The 24,586-nt window shown below is 38.3% G+C and overlaps 1 protein-coding gene across 2 annotated transcripts in view; it reads right to left on the bottom strand.

The window, feature by feature from the left end:
- IL13RA2 (interleukin 13 receptor subunit alpha 2) overlaps positions 1–20,944 on the bottom strand; it is a 60,344-nt gene extending 39,400 nt beyond the window's left edge. The window contains exon 1 of one of the 2 annotated variants that reach the window (XM_034649765.1): positions 20,927–20,944. The gene's annotated coding sequence lies outside the window, so the exon portion shown is untranslated. Of the gene's footprint in view, positions 1–12,639; positions 12,658–20,926 lie in introns of those variants that run through there. The other variant, XM_034649764.1, reaches the window with a different exon arrangement.
- Positions 20,945–24,586: the final 3,642 nt, after the last annotated feature.

Below are 24,586 nucleotides of genomic sequence, written 5' to 3' on the forward strand. Positions count from 1 at the left end.
CCAGACTATAGAACATCTTTACTTTCTATTTGCAACTGAGATTTCATTTTTTTCCTTCTAAATTTGTCTTCTGCAGCAAAAGTCATCAGAAACTATTTTATTTTTATAAGGCATATAAAAAAATTCAGCTGTTAGTCTAGAAACATAATTGAGGATCTGAATTGAGGAATACCAGTGATTCTGGTTCTGGTCCTGATTTCAAAATGCAAAATAGGAACACATAGCCTTTATTATATGTTGAAACTTTGAAACTGAGGGATCAAACAATACAACTGGACAAACTCCCAGAGTTCCAATAAAGTGCATCTCTCTAGGCAAGAGGATCTGTATAATATCTGAGACTCAGACCACGGAGGGTAGCTCATCCATCATTTCAGGCTCTTGCTGTTTGCTTCTTCTCCCTCCTGCCCCTCTCTTTCCTGCCCCCACTTCCTTTTCTTTTCTGTTTCTGTTTTTTTCCCTCTTTTCCCGCTTTCTTACTGATGTTTCTCTTTTCCATTAAGTATAAATTAATATATTTTTGGATCACTGGCTGTCCTCATTTTTAAAACACTGGAGCATTCTCTCTTCTCAGTACATTTTCATTAGTTCTTTGGCTTCAGAATAATCACTTGATCACTTGAAGATTAAACCAGTTTTGGAATCTTGTAAGCTTACTTTTCAAAAGTGCTTATGACAGGGGCACCTGGGTGGCTCAGTCAGTTGAGCGTCAGACTCTTGGTTTTGGCTCAGGTCATGATCTCAGAGTCGTGGGATGGAGCCCACTGGCAAGTTCTGCGCTTAGTGGGGAGTCTGCTTGAGATTCTCTTTCCCTCTCCCTTTGCACCCCCCAAAATAAATAAATATTTTTTTTAGAAAAGTGCTTTTCTAAAGTGACCAAAAAAAGAGTTATTTCTCTACTTGTATGTGGGCAGAGATTTATTGTTCTTCAGTGGACTTACTGCCCTTCATAAAAATGAATTTCCGGCTTTAAGACAACTGGTTTTTATAATCATATCTGCTTAAAAGTTCAAAACCCACTTCATAATCCTAAGTGATCTGCTTACCTACCCAGTTTCTCACTGTCTTGTTTTTTTTTTTAAAGATTTTATTTATTTATTTGACAGAGGGAGAGACATTAAGAGAGGGAACACAAGCAGGGGGAGTGGGAAAGAGAGAAGCAGGCTTCCCTCTGAGCAGGGAGCCCAATGTGGGGTTCAATCCCAGCACCCTGGGAACATGACCTGAGCCAAAGGCAGACGTTTAACAACTGAGACACCCAGGCAGCCCTCTCACTATTTTTAATAGCTGCTTTTGAGCCTGGGTGAGACAATATTTCCTAAGTGACTTTAGAGCCCTCTCATCAAAGTGCAACCTCAAAGTCTCTATTTTTCCAGCCTGTCCTCTGATTGCTGTGTTGGTGCTGACACAGTCATAGGCATCTATCCAGATCATTTCACAGACATTTCCTGAGCATCTATTTTGCACTCAAGGCTACAGATATAAAAACAAGCAAGACATAGTGTTCCCTACCCTAAAGTCTCCTGAAGCAGCAGTCAAAAAAAAAAAAACACTCATTACACACCTATTAGAATGGCCAAAATCTGGAACACTGACAACAACAAATAATAAAGAGGATGTGGAGCAACAGGAACTATCATTCATTGCTGTTGGGAATACAAAGTAGTACAGCCACTTTGGAAGACAGTTGGGTGATTTCTTAAAAGCTAAACATATTCTTACTCTACCACCCAGCAATCGTACTCCTTGGTATTTACCCAAAGAAGTTGAAAACTTAGGTCTACACAAAAATCTGAGCATGGATGTTTCTAGTAGCTTTATTCATAACTGCTAAAACTTAGAAGCAACCCAAGATGTCTTTCAAGTAGGTGAACAGATAAACAAACTATGGCATATCCAGACAATGGAATATTTTTAGTGCTAAGAAGAAATGAGTTATCAAGCCATGAAAGGACATGGAGGAACCTTAAATGCCTATTATTTAGTGAAAGAAGCCAACCTGAAAAGGCTACATACTATAAGATTCCAATTATATGACATTCTGGAAAAGCCAAAAGTATGAAGACAATAAAAACAATGGTTGCCAGGGACAAGGGAGTGAGGGACAGGGATGAATAGGCAGAGCACAGAGGATATTTAGGGCAGCGAAAACACTCTGTATGATATTATAATAGTGTATACATGCCATGATACATTTGTTCAAACACATAGGATGTACAACCATCAAGAGTAAACCCTAATGTAAACTATGGACTTTGAGTGGTAAGGATGAGTCAACGTAGGTTCATCAATAGTAACAAATGAAACACTCTAGTGTGGGATATTGAAAATGGGAAGGCTATGCACGTGTGGGAGCAGGGGGCATATGGGAAATTTCCATACCTTCCTCTTTATTTTCCTATGAACCTAAAATTAGTCTTTTAAAAAATAAATTATATAAACTTAGAGTTAAGCAAAATATAATACAAGCAAAATTAATAAAGTGTGAGCCTTTTCTCAGCCTACTGGTAGAAATATAAATTGGTAAAATCTTTTTTTGGAGGTGGTGCTGGTAAGATTACTAGCTGTCTCATAATATTCATCTCCTTCAGTAGTAATGGAGTCCCCAAGGTTTAGCAGGACACATGGCCACACAAAATGAAAACTACATTTCTGAACATCTTCTCAGCTACATGTGACATGTGATTAAGTCCTGGCCCAAGAGATGTAAATGGAAATGTCATCTCCAATCTCTGGGTCATACCTTTTTTTTTTTTTTTTTAATTTAAATTCAATTTAGCGGGGCACCTTTGTGGCTCAGTGGCTTAAGCATCTGCCTTTGGCTCAGGTCATGATCCCAGGGTCCTGGGATCAAGCCCTGCATCAGACCCCCTGCTCAGCGGGGAACCCGCTTCTCCCTCTCCCTCCCGCTCATGCTCTCTCTCACTATCCCTGTTGCTATCTCTGTCTGTCCCTCTCAAATAAATAAATAAAATCATAAGTAAATAAATAAACTCAATTTCGTTAACATATACTGTATTATTAGTTTCAGGGGTAGAATTTAGTGATTCACTGGTTGCGTATAACACCCAGTGCTCATTCCATCAAGTGCCCTCGTTAATGCCCATCACCCAGTTACCCCATCACCCCACTCACCTCTCTGGGTCTTACCTTTAAAAAGAATGGAGGTTTTCTCCCCTTTCCCTTTTCTCCTTTCTCTATCCTGCTGCTTAGAATAGGGTTTTGGTAGGGGCACCTGGGTGGCTCAGTCGGTTAAGTGTTTGACTTTGGCTCAGGTCCTGATCTCAGGGCCCTGGGACAGAGCCCCAGTGTCAATGTCAGGCTCTGTGCTTAGCAGGGGGTCTGCTTCTCCCTTGGCCCCTCCACCTGTTCATGCTCTCTCACTCTCTCTCTCTCTCAAATAAATACATAAAATCTTTTAAAAAATATTTTTAAAAAAGAGTATGGTCTTGTAGCGAGCCACCTTTGATCAAGTAGATGAGGGAAACACCCTAGGTGTGGTACGAGTTTGGAGTAGCCCAGGCTCTTGATCTCATGCAATAAAGCTGAATATTCTTCCTGCAGCCTTCGATTAGCTGTCTCAAGACAGTCATGTGAGAGCAAAATAAACCACTTTCTTATTTAAGCAGAACCAATAACCTAATTAAAGGAGTATTTAGCATTGTGTATTAAAATACTTCAAAGGCTCATAACCTTTCAAACACAAATTTCCAAGAAATAAAAGAAGTTTGCACTTCTACAGTCCAACCTCTCATTATCTACATAGCCTGAGTCAGAAGCTCATTCCTGTAAAGGGCCACATTTAAACTATGTAGCACTTCCTTTGGCTAAAATCTGCAACCAGATACCTGGGGCTGGGGAGGGGGGAACATACTTGAACCACCCCACTTGCAAATATTATAATCACAAAATGCCGAAGTAGAAACTTTTTACAGTGACCAAAAGAACATTTCGATTTCCCCCTCTGAGGCCTTCGAAGTCCTTATAGGGGTAAACAAGAGGACACAAGTGCCGAAGGAGTCTCTATGGCCCTCTGGAGGTTCTGCTCGTAATAATTGCTCTTGCGAAGCACCGCACTTCTTCCCAACACAACAAGCTGCAGCCACAGTGTTCTGAATGATGCTGTGATGATGCACTCACATATCTTTAATTATACGTAACTTCTCCTTTTCCAGATATTGACAATTCACCCCACGTGCTTTGGCTATTATCAGGATACCCTGGAGTTCAAGTTTCCTCTCAATAAATCAGTACTCATTTTGTCAACAACGTACACTGTTCTTCCTGAAAAAGTACTAGATAAAGCAAATGGCTGATTTAATAATTAGCGATTAGTCACTCCTGGATGAGCAAAGTCAAACATGCCTAGGGAAAAGAACACTACCTGTAATAGAATCACACCTTTAGAACATGGCTTTGTCTTTCTTTGCCTTAGCATCCATGGGAAAGTTAGAATGACTAATACCTCCTATTCCCAACTCCACTTCATTCCTTTGAAAGCGGTGGGATGCTCTTCAGGAGTTTCTAGGCCCATCTGATTCTATTGATACTTACTACCAAAAGACAATGAGATATGTATACAAATTTACACACACACAACACATACTTAGGTTCCACCATCTATCACCATGGCTTAAAAATAAATGAGAAAACAGAGGTCAGAGAAATTAAATGATTTTCCCATAATTTCATTTCATTCTAGCTTAGGTCTTTAAGTACTGCCACTTTGATCAGTTTTCAGCTTTGCAAAGACTTGACTGTTTTTTCCCAAATTCATCCATCAGATTTGGCCTTATTTCCTTCCTTTATGCCATCTAGATTGGCTTCCATGCCCCAAACTAAACTTGCCTGTCTGCTTTTTTGTTATAACTTCCTAACAAAATCCCAACCCTAAATGAATTCAACTCTCAGGCCTCCCCTGTGCCTGTTACTGAGCAGGTGACTGCTAATGGAACAAGTCCCACAATATATTAGTTCCATGATAAATTCCTGACATTCCATTTTATATAAATCCACTGTACTACTCAAAAACACTATCACACTTCTCTGTTCAACTTTATTCCATTATCAACAACAATTAAAGCCTTTTTCTAGTATCTTCAATTTCATCCCCTTTCGTCCCCTTTCCTCCAATCTCAGCACATGATCTTACCTCTTTAAAAACAAAATTAAGCCATCAGATGGAAATTCCCTCATCTTCCTAATTCCATATTTTCCCCATATCCTCTCTTCCTTCCCTTCTGCTATAATGAAGGACGTGTATTTCCTACTATCTAAGATAAAACACTTCTTGTGTGTTTTGAATTCCCACCCTGCTCATATTATCAGAAATCTTACAATTTAATTTTTTTCTTCTCTTTAATATCTTCAACATACAAAAGATGTATGTATGTATGTATGTCTCATCCAGATACATCCCATTAGCATTCAAGCATGCTCATCTCTCCCTAAGCTTAAAAAACATAAACTACCTTGCCCACATATGTGCCTCCAGCTATTGCTCCAATATTTCTTTACAGCCAAACTTCCAGAAAGAGCTGTCTATATTTGCTATTTTCTCCACATGCCCCCACTCACTCTTTATCACTCCATTTTCTTCTAGTTTTTTCCTTCATCCCACGACCAATCCATGACTCTCTTAAAACAGGTCCCACTAGAATAATTACTGACCTTCATGTTACTGAATCAATATTTTTCATTCCAATCTTGTTTTTCTTTTAGTGGCATTCACCTGTTTACCACCATCCTTCAAACACTATCCCTTTGGCTCTTCTGACAACAGCTTCCCAGTTTTCCTCCTATCTCTCTGGCTACTCTTCATTTCATTTTTAGGCTTATCCTTTACTTATCCTCATATTACACATCTCAGTTCTTTGGCCTTCATTTCTTCTGACTCTATGTTCTCCCTAGGTAATTTTATCCACTCCTACACCTTCCATTACCATCAATATGACAATGAGTTTCAAATATATATCTCTCATCCAAACTAGTGCTCTAAGCTCCAGACTTGTATATCTAATTGCTTTATTAAGATCTTCACTTGGAAGTCTCAAACACACCTCAAAAGTAAAATGCCAAACACCAAAATCATGATCTTCCATCTGAAAATGGGTTCTCTTGTCAGAGATGTAGTTTCAAGGTGTAGTAGTTCCATCTTACTAGTTAGCAGCAGTGTCCATTCAACAGTACAAGCCAGAAACCAGACACCCTAGACACCTGACATTACATCTCCCATGTCCAATCCATAATCAAATTCTATTCCATTTTCAAACATCCCTTGAAACTTCTTATATCCATCTATACCCCCCCATGCTAGTCCAAGCCAAATCACCATCATAATTTGCCAGGACTATTACAATAGCTTTAAAAAAAAAATTGTATCCAACCTTTAACCATCACCAACGGGCACTAACAATCATGTTTTTAAGTAATCTATATGCTGAACATGGGGCTTGAACTCATGACCCCAAGACCAAGAGTCACATGCTGTACAGACTGAGTCAGCCAGGGGCCCCTACAACAGCTTCTTCATACATCTCCTTGAACTTACTCTGGCCCTGCTCTATTTCTACATTATAGGCAGAGTGCCTTTCTTCTGTTTTCAAAGTAGGAACTTTTACATTAGCATATGCCTATAACACAATAGGCAATAAGTTTTTTGGTTAATGAATGAATGAACTGATATGGTCTTAAGACTTTAAACTAGTTATTTCCAAAGGTCCTCTTATTTTGGAAAACTGACAGACTCCTAATCCAAAATAAATTTACCAATGCTCTATCATGGTACCTTGATACTTCCACAACATTAGTCACCAAAGGATTCTTCTCAATAACATTTTTGAGCATGTAAATAACATACCAGTACTTGTCAAAGAACAGCTTGAAGAATGTATATCTACCCAAGAACGGTGATAAATTCCACTTATGCAGATGATCTTAAAATATCCAGATAATCCTTCTACGTGTGATTTCAAAACTCTGATAGACGATATAACAGTTTAGAAATAGTTTTCTCTGTTTCAAAGAACATGAATACACATGGGGACTATGAATACTCAAAACATTAACGTAACTTATCATCACTTTCCTTTCCTCTATTTCCAGTAGCAAACAGTAGCATGGCTTCTCAAGCAGTGTCCTAAAATAGAAACATAAGAGTCATCCTAGATTCCTTTTTCTCATTTATCTTCAATCACCATTTAATACACACACACACACAATATCATAAAGATTCCATTCTCTAAATACCTTAGGCGGCCATCCATAATCACTCCATCTTCACTACCACAACCCTAATCCCAGCCCTTAACATCTCTTGACTGATCAACTGCAATAAACTCCTGATGCATTTTCATCTTCTAACAAGACAGATTCATGTCATTTTCCATGCTGTAGTCAGTGTGACCTTTTCAAAACACAAATATGTCCCTTCAAACTCCTTCACTAGTTTCCCATTGCCCTACAGAATAATTTATAATAATAGCTCATAATTCAATGTGCTCATAGTGTGCCAGTGCTTCTGAAAGCATTTTACTGTATTAATTCACTTAATCCTCATCACAGCATTATGAGATAGGTATTGATGTCATCCCATTTTACTAATAAGGAAACTGAGGCACAGAGAAGCTAAATGATTATTGCAGGGTCTCATAGCTGGTAAGTGATAGAGCCAGATTAAATGCCAGGCAAGTGTCATTCCAGAATTTGTGCCCTAACCTCTATGCTGTATTGCCTTTCATAAAATAAAGCACGAGCTCTTTAGCATGGCAATCTACACTTTTCATTATCTGGACTTTACCAACACTTTCAGTCTCATTTCCTATATGTAGATCTTAAAAAGTAAGGTCATGTTTTATCTCTAAATTTTTGTCTATGCAGGTCCCCTGATACTAATATTGTTTTACTCCTAGTCACTGAGATTTAGCTCAGGTAGCAGCACTTCCCTCTATATGCTTTCTGAGTACACCTTCTCCCAGACTAGACTGTGAGTTACGTCTGCACTCTCTACTGAAATATTAGGAAATGAAATTCCAGAATACATTAAAAGGCACTCACAATTTAATGAAAGAGACTCATAAACAGACAAGTATATGGCAACATATTTTGAGATAATTATTTGTGTTTTGCTCAAAGCTTTTTTTCTTCTCCCTCCCATTTCAAGAAGATATCCAGGCTTTTTTATTTTCCTTACCTCACCCAAGGGATTTCTTCCTCCCCTGTTGCCAAGACTAAAAGCAGAAGTTGTGCACACTGACTCACCTTCCTAGTTTTTATATTGCCAAAAGTCAACCTCATAGGAGAGATTATGCTTAGGAGTGCCAATGCAGGTCTCAGGAAGACAGATGAAATTCCTTTTAGGGTATTCAGGAGGGAAAGGAACAAATCCTTTAGACAAAAGGAAGTCAGGGGTCTGGCAGGGGTTAGAGGTAGCCAGGAGAGCAGCTCGACATTTGATGGTAGCAGCCTACAAAGGGGAAAACCTGAAAGGGCCATCCCTGGTTGAGACAAAATGGTATCTCAGAGACTGTATCAGAGAGTTGACAGAAAAGTAAAGATCAGTGACCAAAAGAGCCTCTCTAGTATTTTGGTGTTGTCTAAGGCCTCAGAATGTTTGCATAACCTGGTAGGAGTCTCAAGTATTAACTGAAATTGCATATCTTACTTTCCTGGCAGAATGCTGAATACAGGGTAGCTTAAAGAACACATTAAAATGTGAAATTTCTTGGATACCAAAGTTGCAGGCTAACTTCACACTAACTTCAGTTGTGGTAAATTCTAAGAGAAAGGCAAACACTTAGAAGCACAGACGACAGGTACCTAATCTGGTCTGGGGAGATGAAAGGGTCAAGTAAGAGTCCTTAGAGGAAGTAGTACCTAAACTATCTCATATATAAGGAGTAGGTATTTCCAGGGGCAGGGAATATGAGGGAAGGATTCCTCCTCAATGGAAACTGACTAGGCAAAAGCAGGGAAGTGAGAAAGCTTAATGAATTCAGGCATCTACAAGTGGTTTGATTTGGTTGCAGTGTAAGATGTATGCAGGCATGCTTTCTGAGCCATGTTAAAAGACCCTGGACTTACACTGATGATAATAAGTGTTATTGACAGGAAACGGTATTGAGGAAAACTACTGAAGTAGAAGATTTCAAGGAAAAGGTATTAAAAAGCCAAGTGCCTCAGATGCCAACAGGGATGGCATAGGGGAAAGTAAGCCAAGAACTGAAATGTGTCTGTTGTACTTGGAAATAAAAAGTAATTAGTGACTTTGGTAAAGGCAGTTATATGTATGGGCTATTTTTTATTGAAGTTTAGTTGTATGGGTTGTGCTGGTGTTGGCTGTACAGAGAAGGGTTAAGAAAAGATATCTTTTATTTCTTTGCTAAGAAAAGAACCCATACAGAGGAAGAGACTAAAAGACAGAAGAGAAAGGGAGTAATTATGTAAAGAGATCCCTGAAAAAGCAAGAGACCAGCATGTAATCTAAAACAAAAAGTAGAAAGATTGAATTTGGACTCACAGAGGGCTCTAAGATAAGACAAAAGCATGGATGAAGACAAAAATTGATGGGTTTATAAAAGACAGTGAGGTTGGTGGATAGGAGGTTCAGGCACACCTGATGGCACCTATTTTCTGTGTGAAATAGGAGACAAGCCTACCTCCCGAGAATAAATATGTAGTAGCTGAGTAGAAGGCTCAAAAGCAGAGGAGAAAGTTTGCAATAGCCACCAAAGAGGGTGTAAAAGAACTGAGGAAAATCCAGAAGACTCTGAGAGAAGACATGTAGAAGGACAGCCTGGTTAGTACCTATTCATTCTTCAGATTTCAGCTCAGATGTCACTTGCTGAGAGAAGTTGAAATGCAGCCCCTGTTATGTGCTTTATGAGCATTGTATTTCCTTTTTTAAAGGCTTATAATGGTTTTAATCTTATACTAATTTTAATTTAATTTAATTTAAACTCAGTGAGGTCAGGGATCATATTCATTTTGTTCACCACTATATTTATTTTGTTCACAATTTAATCCTTCATTTCCCATCCCTAAGATGTGAAGAATATTAATACTGCTCTGCATGACCAGAATATGGATACAGTTAGGTTAGCAACAAACTAGAATTTAAGATATAAGGAAGCAGGGACTTCAAATGGGTTATGTTATATCCTCAGTGCCTAGCACAGTGCAAGACACATAGTAGATACTCAATAAATACTTACCTGAATAAATGAAACAGATAATGGCAGAACACCAAGTCTCCTGAATTCCATTCCAGTGCTCTTCCCATTCTACCACAGTAACCCATATGAGATGTTCAATATATTGATTACTGTAATAAGGGCCTATGCATATGCATTATTACCTCTGTTTTTTTTTAATGTATTTATTTATGTTAGAGAGAGTGGGGGGATGGGGTGTGGAGCAGAGGGAGAGAGATAGTCTTAAGCAGGCTCCACACCCAGCATGGAGCCCAACATGGGGCTCAATCTCACAACCCATGAGATCACAACCTGAGCCCTGAGCCGAAACTATGAGTTGGATGCTTAACCAACTGTACCACCCAGGCACCCCAACTCTGTTTCACTCAAGAAGAAAATGAAGCTCTGAAAGATGCAGTATCATATGCAAATTAAACAGCTAGGATGTGGTGGAATCAGAATTCAATTGCAAGTCTTCCTGGCTCCAAGATCTGAGTTCTTTCTTTTATTCCATGCTGCCTGCTAAGGTATTAAGTGATAAAAGATTTAATCTATGAACCTTCCTAGGGATATGTGCATTTGAAAGTCCCCCCAATATCCCCACTGGCAAAACAAAACAAAACAAACAAACAAAACACTTCCACATCCAAAGTAATGACTTTAGTGGTAAAATCTCAGGCAAAGTGACTGAGACAGGTCAACGGAGAGAATATTTATGGGCAGGCACCTGTCAGCAGTCTCCTAAATCATACCATGTAGGCACCTGTGGTATGATTGGTCATACTCTATGACCCTGTACATTATCCATCTCCTCAACATAAGTCTTGATTATACAGACAGAATGGAAGAAATAAATTCAAAAGTGCTTATCTTCTCAGCATTGCCTCAGTGTGACCCTAGACTAGAAGCAGCATGGAATGATGGAAACAGCATGGATATTGCAGCCACACAGATCTGGGCAAGACACTTCAGCTCTCTATGCCTCAATTTTCTTATCTATAAAATGAAGGCAACAATACTTGCCACCATAGGGTTTAGGAAATGATTAAATGAGATAGTGGATATAAATGTCTGCAGCATAGTAGGCATAACTCAATTGTTATTAGTTGCCTTCCACTTCTTCCACATCCAAGAGCCACCCAGAAAAATACATCAAAAAGAACAAGCAACGCACTCCACCCCCATTCCTTTTGTTTAATCCTACCATTTAAATACTGGTTTTTAACACTTCTTTTAAAAAAAAGATTATTTATTTATTTGAGAGACAGAGAGCATATGACTCAGAAGAGGGAGAGAGGAGCTCAAGCAGACTCTGCTGAGCACGGAGACCTATGCAGGTCTCAATCTCACCCCAAGATCATGACCTGAGCCAAAATCAAGAGTCGGCCACTTAACCAACTGAGCCACCCAGGTGCCCCTGTTTTTAACATTTCTGTTGCCTTCACAACATTAGTCATCAGGACATTTGGCTCATTCTACAGATGAAGAAACTAAGATGAAGATCGCTTAGTCCTTACTTTATTATTCTTTGCTCAAAATAATAATAATTATAATTTTATGCAATTTACTTAAGTCTTAAACTCTCTAAAACATTTCATACTTCAATAAAATTTGTAACAAAAACAGCTGGTAAATCTCCTGTATTCGTGTCATGGCTTCATATACCCTCTTACATATTAAAGAAAATGAATCTGGAAATATCCAAAGTGAGCGCAGTGTGTAAAAGTGATGGTCAGATTTAAGTGTTAAATATGTACTTTTTTCAGAAGAAAACAAGCATCAAATGTATAAGATGCTAACTCATTTCAGAGCAAAAGCAGTGAAAATTGGAATTTTTATTTTAATAACTCTACTATATGTGTTTAACCATACTACACAAATAAATGTGTTTAACCATACTACACAAATAAATGAGATCATCACATTAGAAGATATGCATTTTCCATAAATTAAATCAAAACATCATATAAAATATATTAAGTCATACATTTTAGAGGAGCTCTATGGTTATTTCTGAGCTTAAGAGAGAAAAGTTGCTGCAAAGTAGAGAATTCTCATTTATAGGGGGAAAAATCACATAGAAAATAATTTCAGAAAACTTCTTAACTCTAAAATGCAATTATCCTTACCATTTCCAAAGAACCAGGTTTGCTTATTAGAGGTATGATTTTTATAGGAAATAAAGGCCAATAAGAAAACAACTAGAAATTAAAAGCAATAATGTTATTCATACTGATTATCCAGTACCTATTAATTAGCTGCCTGCAAAAAAATTCAGTATTTCATCAAATTAATATCTATCAATTCAATTTTTGCCATAAAAAGACTTATGAGCCTATTTTTTATTTAAAAAGTTTTAATTATTTCTTTTAAAAGAAATAATTAAATTTTAAAATACATTACCTCTCATCCCCACACTCCCTCTCCCAGACTTCAGTTTCAGACTTACTGTGAGTGAATAATGTGTCCAGTTATAATCAAATTCTTCTGAAATACCACTGAAATCTGTCTCAATGAACAGCTTCTTAGCTTAATGGATTTTAAATGACCTAAGAAATGAAGCCTTTATGTAGGAGGAGCTCTGGTTTATCCACTGAATGTACTGTCATGAGAAAATCTGCATTCAAAGCAGGTCAGCATTCAAGGTTACATTTGTCAAAAGATTCAGAGGAAATCACGAAGTTCATCTGAGTGATTTTCTTTCCCTTTTAATTAGTTCCTGATATGGCATTTCAGTATGCCAATGTTATTTTACTATGTGACTCACCACATTGGGAATTAAGAGATAATCCAAAGGTAGGTATGTGATTGGCAGGTCTATGCTCTTTCCTCAGAGTGTATTATCCAAAGTACTTCACTGTTTTGAGTTTCAAATACCTTAAGTATGAAAAAGAGTCGTAAATGGACAAGGAATCCGGAAACCTAGGTTCTACTCTAGGCTCTCCCTCCCACAATCAGCTAGGTGTAGGTGACCTTGGTCAATTTCCTTAAATTCTTTAGGACTCAGTTTCAAAAAAATGTATTAAATGGAACCTCAGAAGTCATCTAGTTTAACCTTCAATTCCAAGCAAAAATTGACTCCGCATTTCACCAAAGAGGTGGTCAGTTTCTTGTATGTAAAATTAGCTGCTGGAACTGAATGATGTCTTAAGTTTCTGGTTTCTAAAATCCCTGGTGCTGTAATCAAATTCAGTAATTGTCAAGTATATTTTTTTCCCACTGAAAGTTTATCAAATATATCTTTACATAACCAAACAAGATTTTATTTCAGCCTAGGTAAAAGTAAGTAAAGAAGCTGAGATTGCCACCAAATAGCCCCTCAACCTTCCAGTCTCCACAAAGTAATCTCCATGTCCAGGAACCATGCAAAGCCATAAGAAGGTGGAACACTTTGGATGCTTTTCTAAAGTACATGACATGATGTTAGGTACTTATTCCAAAATACAAGTAAATTGGGATTGAATCCAGTCCATATATCACCTAATATTCCACTGGTTAAAAAGTGTCTTCCTTGGTTCAGAACACAGGTTCAGACTTGATAAATTCTCTCAGATACCAAAAATACATTTTACAATAAATATGTGAAAAAACAAATAAAAGGCAATGAGTCTGAAAGAAGAGAAAACCATGGATACAGCCTTCTCTCCATTGCTAACTTTATCTTTTACTCTAGGATGGTTTTTTTCTTTTTTATTTCACTGTATAGTTGATGGTTCACCTTAAATTGAAATTGGAAGGTGGGAAAAAACTTGAGCATTGTTTAGGGAGTTTGGTATCTGTTTTTCAGATGTCAGCTAGTTTGTCTATTTCACAATCATTTTTTCAAAAATCATTTATCAGACTTACACGAGGAATATCATAATCAGAATTTGCTGACATGATGGTAAGAAAAAGACCAAAATTCAAAATCTTCTTTCCTTTTCCTGTGATTGCAATTTCAATTAACTTATTTATCTTCTTCCATTAAAAAAAAACTCTCCATGAAGTTTTCTTCAAGCTTCCTGTTTTCCCCAAATCTCCTGGCTCTTGCAAACATCTCATTACACTATACTTTATAGTTTTAATGGAGAGGTACAATTCAAAGAAATACAAGTATAATCATATCTTGGAATGGTACAGTGCATTTACTCATAGGCTTGCAAATCATAACCTAAATATAGTTAATAAAATACAGTTGGGAAAAAATTTTTAAAATAAAATAAAATACAGTTGGAAGCAATAATGTACCATGCCTCAGATGTTAAATTTCATTAAATATGAACTTCTACCCTGATTTTATAGCTTAATCAGTGAAAACATTGGCTAAGGTTTGTTTCATGTTGTGAAGAGAAAGACGTTAAAAAGACAATCCAGGGCACCTGGGTGGCTCAGTCAGTTAAGCGTCTGACTCTTGATGTTGGCTCAGGTCATAATTTCAGGGTCATGAGATTGAGCCCCGAGTCAGGCTCCGACCTCAGTGAGGAATCTACTTGTCCCTCTCCCTCCCCCTCTGCCCCTTCCCTGCTTGCCACACTCTCTCTCAAAGAATCTTTAGAAAGAAAAAAAAAAGACAATTTATTTTAATATACTAAAAGTCTTACTTGATGGCTTTCTACTGATATGAGTAGAAGTTGCCAATGATAATTGTGTGCTTGTACCTTAACATTCATTACTCTGCCCCAGATACAAGGCATGTTGCAACTCCTAATAAAGAGAATTTGGGAGTAAACCTGATTGCTGCAGAGAAAGGAGGCTAGATAAGACTGATTAGAGCAGTCCCTCCCTAGTTGGAAGTTAGTCCAAAATCAAGAGAATATAAACCAACATTTGATGCAGGCCAGGTCAGTGTCACCCACGGGGCATGAAATGAAGAGTATATCAAAGCCCCAGTGTGGGAAAGTTCTTCAGGATAGTGGGGATCAAGTCAGTCCTCTGGGAGAATCGGGCAAGATAACACAAACGATTCTGCAAGCAACGAACATTCAGTTCTGGAAGGGGGCCAGCAGAAACTAGGCAAAAAGATTTAGGCCTGGGCCCTAATTTCAACAGAGACACAGAGAATTGAGCTTCCATATGGGAGCCAAAGTCCAATTAAACAGCCAACAGCAGATGGTGGAGTAAGAAACAAAGGCTAAAACCTGATACAAAGTTTCCTAGGGGCCCAAATCCATTCCAGAGGCATAGCACACACTAGGTTATTTCCAGATTTCTACCTGCTACAAGAGAATGGCTCTCACTGGGCCAGAAATGCATAAGAACTAAGACTTCCTAGCCTGACACCATGACGTGAAACTAGGACAGACCTAGGGTACACAAGTACTATCCCTGGCCTTTCCAGCAGGAACATAGTTAGTACTTTATTTTATCCATTATCGCCCTGAGATAGCTAAGTAAATACTATTTAGTTTCACAAATGGACATCACTCAAGTTTCAATAGGCTGTTACTTTCCAGAAGTCAAAAATTCAAGAGAAAAAAAATCTAAGTGGGACTGACACCTAGCCCAGTGCTTTTCCTGCAGTCACACTACTGCTAGAATTGTCTCTGATACCTCAGTAGCTGAACTAGTTGACTAGCAGGGATCGTAATCTCTCTTTCACTGTGTAAAGCTATATAGCTCCTATTCTCCTGACCATCAAAACAGGAAATGGGTATTCCTGAACTCCTGCTCAAATGAAGCAATCAGCAAAGTCAGTATTTAGTGCCCCAAAGTGTTATTTCCTTTGTAAGTTTAAAGGACACTAAATAAGCAAAAACAAGAAAAATAAATATTAAAAAAATAAAAATAAAATAACCACTATTTAGTTTATATGTACACACACAAACACACACAACTCTTAACAAAATTACTAGATTTGAGAACAGTTTTTAAACCTTCAGGCAAATGTCAAACTTATAATGTTCTGAGAGCTTTTCTTTTCACATGACACCTGCAGAAAACTGACCTGAAAAGTTATTTGGTAGGCTTGGCATATTGTACAGAAAAGCAGTGTCTTATAAAGAACACAGTCTGTGAGACAAAAGTCATCTAGACTGCCTGCTTTCCCTAAATTCCAGTCTTTTTATTTTGAAACCAACTAATTTATGAATCCTGAATTCCCCTCCAGACTACCATAGATTCAACAATAGAATTCCAGAGCTGAGATTCTCAGGAAGCCCACATGAGCTAAAAAATACAATTAGCGACATCATGATCCAGCCCCCAGATTAACACCAAACAGGCTTAAACACAGACCCACAGACCACAGAGGTCAGCAGTGCCAGACTCTGCTTTCTATTCGCTCACATTCATTCAATCACTTACAGAGCAACGATGTGCCAAGCACTGGGCTCGATGCTGGGGGTATAAAGATGAGTTTAATACTATCTCATGTAGCTCAATTCTAGTTAGAGCTATAGAAACTAGAAGCTACTGAATAATTGTAGTACAGTGTGATAAGAACAGCATACTATGACAGAAGCTACACAATCATTGGCAGCTAAGGAGCTCAGAGAAGAGAACAACTCGTTCTATCTGCTTTGTCATGAGAAGGGTATCTTCAGGCAGATGTCAAATTGTGGTATAAAAAAAACATATTTGGTCTTTGTCTCCAGTTCCCGGCACAGAGCTCCTAAAACCCTTAGAAATTCTTGAGTGACAGGAGTGTCTTTTGTTATTCATAATGAGCCCCTTTCAACCATACCTGAGCTTATGCTAGTGAGGTGACTATTGTTAAGCTCCTAGATATCTTCAAGGATGGGGGGGGGTCACTTGCCAAAGGAATCTACCCTATGATTAGAGGGTAGGAACTATCAGCCCTATCCCTCATCCCCCCCCCCCAACTCCTGGGAGGGGAGAGGAACTGGAAGTTGAGTTCAATCACCAATGGCCAATGATTAAATGAGCTAGGATGGACCTAAGGGAGACAAGTGCTATCCCTGGCCTCTCTAGCAGGAACATAGGTATTACTTTATTTTATCCATTTATCTCCCTGAGATAGCTAAGTAGATACTATTTCAGTTTTACAAATGGATATCATTCAAGTTTCAATAGGTTAAGTTACTTTCCAGAAGTCAAAAATTCATGAGCAATAAAATCTAGGTGGACCCGACATCCAGGTCCATGCCTTTGTAATAAAGCTTCCATAAAAATGCCTGAACAGCCAGGTGCCCAGAGTGTTCACATGGGTGAACACATGGAGGTGCTAGGAAGGGGACCTGCCTGGAGAGAGAATGGAAGCTCCTCAAGATGTATCACCTCTACACACACACACCTTGCCCTAAGCATCTTTTCCATTTGGCTATGCCTGAGTTGTATCCTTTATAACAAACATGCAAGAGTAAGTAAAGTATTTTCCTGAGTTGTTCTAGTGAATTATCAAACCTGAGAGGGGTCATGGGAACTCCTAAATTTATCACTGGTTAGTCATAAGTACCAGGACTCTTAGTTGGCATCTAAAGTGGGGATAGTCTTCTGGGCCTGGGCCCTTATCCTGTGGGGTATTTGTTAACTACATGTATAATGTAGTATAGCATGTGTAATATAACTACATGGATAATGTCAGAATTGAACTGAATGGTAGGATACCCAGTTGGTGTCACAGAATTTGAGACTGGATAATTGCTTGATGTCGGAAAACACCCCTGACAAGTCAACCTTCTTTATAACTGTTTCTTTATGCATCAAATAGCCTACCTATTTGGAAAGGCCTAGGTCTTTCAGGAAGTTTATCAAAATAACGTTGTCTGATACACTGTGGCAGAGTTTGCTAATTTTTTCTAAGTATCCATTCTCCTATTCTTCCTTTTAGTAATTGAAACTCATGAACTTGAGCTGTGTACACAGTCCCCCAATCAAAGACTGTATTTTCCAGACTCCTTTGCAGTTTGATATGAAGATATGACAGAAATTTTGAAGATGGTATGCAAGCACAGTGATATGTGCAACATTTGGATCATGTTTTGACAAGAAAATCTCTTTTCCTCCCTTCTCTGCCCTCACTCAACCAGTAGGCTATCCCACAGACCTGACAGTAGGGACCATATCTGACCAAAGACACAAAGTTAGCATACTAGGAGATGGCAAAGCCACAAGGTAGAAGGATTCTGGGCTATGGCTGACCTGCAGCAGTGCTGCCTGCCCACCTTTGGTCTGTTGCTTGAGCCATGATATTTTGAGGTCTCTTGATTATAGCAACTTATCTCGTACCCTAAATAATACAGAAATAAATTCTCATTAAAGTGCAAGTGATATTACATAATTTGTTATTCTTCCCAAAGTCATTTGTACCTAGAACCCCCAAATCAAAGAATGTGTAAAGTCCAAAGGAAAAATATCCTAATGATATTTCAGACCTAGAGACAGACCAGAGGTTTTTGGTTTGGGTTTTGGTTTGTTTTTACCTCCCTTTGAATCTCAGCATGATAGTAATTGCCTACTCTGTTACTCCTTTACATTTGGCCCGGGACTCTAAGCTCTCACATATCTGGTTCTCTCCCTAGTATGTGATTTCCCTAAGAGCAGGAAGTGTGCCTTACTTGCCTCATAAAACTAGTTCCTAGAATATAGCATATGTTCAATAAATATGTATTGAATGCTCCTAGTGAAGGTAACCAAAAGAGCCATATTTCCTGTCTTTTTAAAAAAATTCCGCCACATATAACTTTTATTCTAATAATGCAAATAACTAAATGACCAAAATAATAATGACAGAATAAGCTGTTATTGTTGGTTGAAACATGTCAGGCTGTATGTTTAATTATTACCCATGGTCTTTAGTTGTCACAATGACCCCATGATGTATATACTACCATAGACATTCCCATTGTACAGCAAAGATAACTGAGGCTCAAGGAAGGAAAAAAAAACAAACAAACAAAAAAACCTTTCTCAAGATCTCACATTTAGGAAACAGCTGAAATAGGGACTTTTTTTATTAAAGGTTTTTTATTTATTTGAGAGAGAGAACGAGCAGTGGCGAGGGGCAGAGGGAGAAAGAGAGATAGAGAAGCAGACTCCCTGCTGAGCAGGAGGCCCAACACAGGGCTCCATCCCAGGACCTGGAAATCATGACCTGAGCTAAAGGCAGACGCTTAACCAACTGAGCCACCCACGTGCCCCGGAAATAGAGATTTGAACCCAGGATTGCTTAACATTAAAAGATACTTTCTTAGCTACAATGTGGTCTACCATATTATCCTCCAGAAATGGCCTGGTAATGTGTAGGGTGGCAAGGGAAAAAATCAGCCTGGTTTAAGAATGAATTACGGATAATTAAGCTAATCTAAATTACATATTATGAGAGAGCCAAATCAATATAAATTATATCATACTTGTAAAAAAAACTTTTGTTAGTTTCCTGATCAATGAATAACTTTACCTTGAAAAATCTGTTCATGGGGAAATTTTTTAATCTGGTCTAACCCTTAGCACAGTTATCTAAAAACTGAAGAAAACAGCCCTGGAATGTTCATAAGGACTGCTATTTATTTATTTATTTATTTATTTATTTATTTATTTATTTATTTGACACAGAGAGAGAGAGAGAGCACAAGCAGGGGGAGCAGAGGCAGAGGGAGAAGCAGGCTGAGCAGGCTTCAATCCCAGGACCCTGGGACCATGACCTGAGCTGAAGGCAGACTTTTAACTGACTGAGCCATCCAGGTGCCCCAGGGCTGCTAATTTGTGTAAATATTTCAGAGAACAATGGGAGAAAACAGCATAGACAGAAAATAGACTTCACAAGACCATTTTGAATGTAGTATCTGCTATCAAGAATTTGGTTAAACAATTACATTTCTAAATTTGCTATTGTATAAAAATATTCAAACATACATAAAAGTAGAAATAGCTGGGGCACCTGAGTGGCTCAGTCTGTTAAGCGGCTGCCTTGGGCTCAGGTCATGATCCCAGGGTCCTACTGAGCCCCGCATCGGGCTCCCTGCTCAATGAGGAGCCTGCTTCTCCCTCTCCCTCTGTCTCCTGGCTTGTGCTCTCACTCTCTTTCTGTCAAATAAATAAATAAAATCTTAAAAAAAGAAGAAAAGTAGAAATAGCTAAATGAAATCAAATGTACCCATTATTCAGATTCAACAACTATCAAGATAACATATTTATTAATCATATAATGAGAACTGATATTCCTATTCTCAGACATCAGTATGTTCACAGAAACTGAAACTGGTAATGCTGAAACAAATCTAAAAACTCTAGTCTAACACTCTCTTTTTATAGCCAAGAAAATCAAGGACCTGAATGAAGAGATGATCTGATCAAGGTCATTTATTAGCCTAAATAACCATCAGTTTTCTGGGATCCTGGGGGGCTCAGTAGGTTAAGCATCTGCCTTCACCTCAGGTCATGATCCCAGAGTCCTGGGATGGAGTCCCATATCAGGCTTCTGACTCAGTAGGGAGCCTGCTTAACCCTCTGCCTGCTGCTCCCCCATTTGTGTTCTCTCTCTCTGTCTCTTACAAATACATAAAATCTTAAAAAAAATCCATATTCTGATTCATATTGCTATTTAGTGTTAAGCACTCTTTAATTTACTTGAATTCTTTGAAAACAATTAATGAAATGCAATAAAAGCCTTTTCTCTATAAATGCATTAAAACAGATTAGGCTATTCTCCAAATATAAGTCTCTTCTAACTAAATTTTTCCAAGAATATGAGTTACAAAACAACTCTCCCATTTATCCCCTTTCATATATAAATGAATTATAAAATAAACAGTTCTTCAATCAAAAGAATCCAGAGAAAAAATCATATAGAATATTACCGTAACATCATGATCTTTCCTGATTTGTCTCTTGATAATGCTGAGAAAGGAACAACCACATAATGAACTTCTTAATGAACTAGTAACAGGAAACCAGAGTGTACACATGTGTGTCCTTAGATTGAGGCTTAATAAAATCAGGAAGTTAAGTTCCAGCTGGAGACCAGACAACCAGCAGAAAATTCCTAACAGCCAGGGCACATCATACTTTCAGGAAAAATAAAGATCAACAACACATATTAATTTTCTCAAGTTGTCACTCTATTAGTGGCAAACATATGAGTTTTCAAATGCTTAAGCAGGCTACTAAACAGGGTTTCAAAATCATCTCATCTATTATTCTTTACATTTAATCTAGAAGAAGACCACAGATTTTATGGGTCATATTTACTGCATATTAACATGTGACTTTAAAGTGGCTATATTCCCTGAAAAGAGAACAGCTAGATCTTTTACGCTAATATTGAGATGATCTTCTGAGTGGTATTTCAGATTGGCAGCACATCTTTGAAGAAATGTTTTCTTTCTTTCCTCCGACCATGACCTACTTTCTCCCTAGGTTACTGCCATTTAGTGATTCATTGATTCAGTCAGTCATTTATTCAACAAATAGTTATTGAGTTTGTGCTAGGTAATTGGGATACAACGAGTGAACAAATTCCTGCCCTCACTGAATTAACTTTCCAGTAATGGAGATAGATCACAGACAAATAATCAAAAATATATTAGGTAATGATAAATGCCATTAAAAAAGAGCAGGGTAAGATGTTAGATAGTGATGTGTGAAGTGAGGGAAAGAGGCTATTTTAGAAAGGAAGATAAGGAAGGTCTCTATAGGAAGAACCTGAATAAAGGATGGAGGGAGGCATGAAGATGACTGAGTAGAGGGTGTTTCAGGCAGATGGTATAGCAAGTGCAATGGCCCTGAAGAGGGACCATGTCTGGTGGGCGGCTGCTAGGGTGCCTGTGTTACTGGAGTAGGGAAGAAAGGAGGAGGAAAAGTCAGAGAGGTAGAGAGGACAGTTTGTGTGGTGCCTTGTAGGCTAGTTTACTTTGACTTTTGTTCCGAGTGAGATAGGGAGCCACTGGAAGGTTTTGATCAGGAAAGTATGTAAAATTAGTGTTTTAAAGACAACTCTGGGGGCACCTGGGTGGCTCAGTGTGTTAAGCGTATGCCTTTGGCTCCAGTCATGATGCCAGTGTCCTGGTATGGAGCCCTGAGTCAGGCTTCCTGCTCAGCAGGAAGCCTGCTTCTCCCTCTGCCCCTCCCCCCAACTTGTGTGTGCTCTCTCTCTCTCTCAAATAAATAAAAAATCGTAAAAAAAATAAAGATAACTCTGGCTGCTGAGTAAATAACCAAATATGTGGGCACAAGATGATAGCAGGGAGACAACTTGGGAAGCTCTTGCAACTGTCTAGCCAGGAGACAATGGCAGCATATGCGATGATGGTGAGAAGTGCCATATTCTAAATATATTGTGAAAGTAGGGCTGATATAATTTTCTAAGGATTGGACATGGGGTATGCACAAGAGAGAATAATCAAAAATGATGCCAAGTACTCTAATTTAAGCAACTAGGTAAACAGTGATGACATTTATTGAAAGGAGGCACACTCGGGGAGGAGCAGGCTTGGTATGGGAATAAAGTATTCAGTTTGGGCCATGACAAGTTGAGCTGCTTATTCAACTTACAAATTGAGATACAGAGTAGACAGCTGGATATATGAGTCTGGAACTTCGGGGAGAGTTTAGTACTAAAGATAAAATTTTGAGAGTTAATGATATATATTTGGTACTGAAATCCCTGACACTGAATGAGATTCCCTGGTGACCATTTGTCTGGGCTGTGTAACAAATTTAGGCATGGGTAGTTCTAAAACTCAAAAATTAGGAATTCTAGAGAATTGCAACACCATTAAAGAAAGATGAACATTTACTGATTGGGACAATTATCAAACATCCCAAAACCAAATGAGGTTAGTTGGTTTTAACCTTTTTGTTCTTTATTCTCAATTACAAAAGTGTATTATCTCACATGGTAACCTGTAAGAACTAATTTAGTCTCTTTCCTTAACTTATTCTGAGTTGTTTTAAATAGTCAAAGTTTCAGCAATGCTAACACTACATTGCTAATCACTGAGCTTCTAAAAGCCACAGTCTTTTATTCACTTTATAAAACTCATTCTTACAAAAGCTCTTATATTTTTCTAGAAATTTTCATTGCCTGGCTGATAGCATTACCACATTAAAATATGAAACTCTCTTACTTTTAGACAACACATTTCATTCTTTTTCAAAGGAAGTTGAAGACCAATTAAAAAAATGTTGTGCTTGGGGCACCTGGGTGGCTCAGTCAGTTGGGCATCTGCCTTCAGCTTGGGTCATGATCCTAGGGTCCTGGGATCGAGTTCTGCATCAGGCTCCTTGCTCAGCAGGGAGTCTGCTTCTCCCCCTGCCCCTCCCCCACTCATGCTCTCTCACTCTTTCAAATAAATAAAATTTTAAAAACAAATCATTTTAAAAAATGTTGCGCTCATGTGACAACTAGGGGACAATAACTGACTATTTCTCTGAAGACAAAGCTCTTCAAAGACTCAAAATTTCAGTACTCAAATGACACACTTAAAAAATCCTCCAGGGGCGCCTGGGTGGCACAGTGGTTAAGCGTCTGCCTTCGGCTCAGGGCGTGATCCTGGCGTTCTGGGATCGAGCCCCACATCAGACTCCTCTGCTATGAGCCTGCTTCTTCCTCTCCCACTCCCCCTGCTTGTGTTGCCTCTCTCGCTGGCTGTCTCTATCTCTGTCAAATAAATAAATAAAATCTTTAAAAAAAAAAATCCTCCAAACCCAGCAACTTGTACACATTAAATATATTCACTTCTATGTATATCACTGATAACTTCATTAAGCTATTAAAAATAATTTTTTATTCAGTAGGTTGCCTCTTTCTTTTGTGGATGGTTTCCTTTACTGTGCAAAACCTTTTTATTTTGATATAGTCTCAACAGTTTATATCTGACAAGGGGTTAATATCCAAAATATATAAAGAACTTATACAACTCGGGGCTCCTGGGTGGCTCAGTCAGTTAACTGTCCAACTCTTAATTTCGGCTCAGATCATGAGTTCATGAGATTGAGCCCTGCGCCATGCTCCGAGCTGAGTGTGGAGCCTGCTTCTCCCTCCCTCTGCCCCTCACAACTACTTGTGCACTCTCTCTCTCTCAAAAAATAAAAAATAAAAAACTTATACAAATGAACACCCCAAAACCCCAAAACAAGCAATTCAATTTAAAAATGAGCAGATTGTTGTGGAAACCAGTATGGAGGTTCCTCAAAAAATTAAAAATGAAATACCATATGATCCAATAATTCTGCTACTGGGTATCTACCCAAAAAAAACCCCCCAAAACATTAATTCAAAAAGATAATTGCACTCCTATGTTTATTGCAACATTATTTATAATAGCCAAGATATGGAAGTGTCTTTTGATAGATGAATGGATAAAGATGTGAGACCTTGCCATTTGTGGTAACATGGATGGACCTTAAGGGTATGATGCTAACTAAAATGAGTCAGACTGAGAAAGACAAATACCATACAATTTCACTCATATATGGAAACTAAAAAATCAAAACAAATGAATAAACAAACAAAAAAG

This window comes from Ailuropoda melanoleuca, chromosome X (genome assembly GCF_002007445.2).
Source record: "Ailuropoda melanoleuca isolate Jingjing chromosome X, ASM200744v2, whole genome shotgun sequence".
NCBI classification, from domain to species: Eukaryota; Metazoa; Chordata; class Mammalia; order Carnivora; family Ursidae; genus Ailuropoda; species Ailuropoda melanoleuca.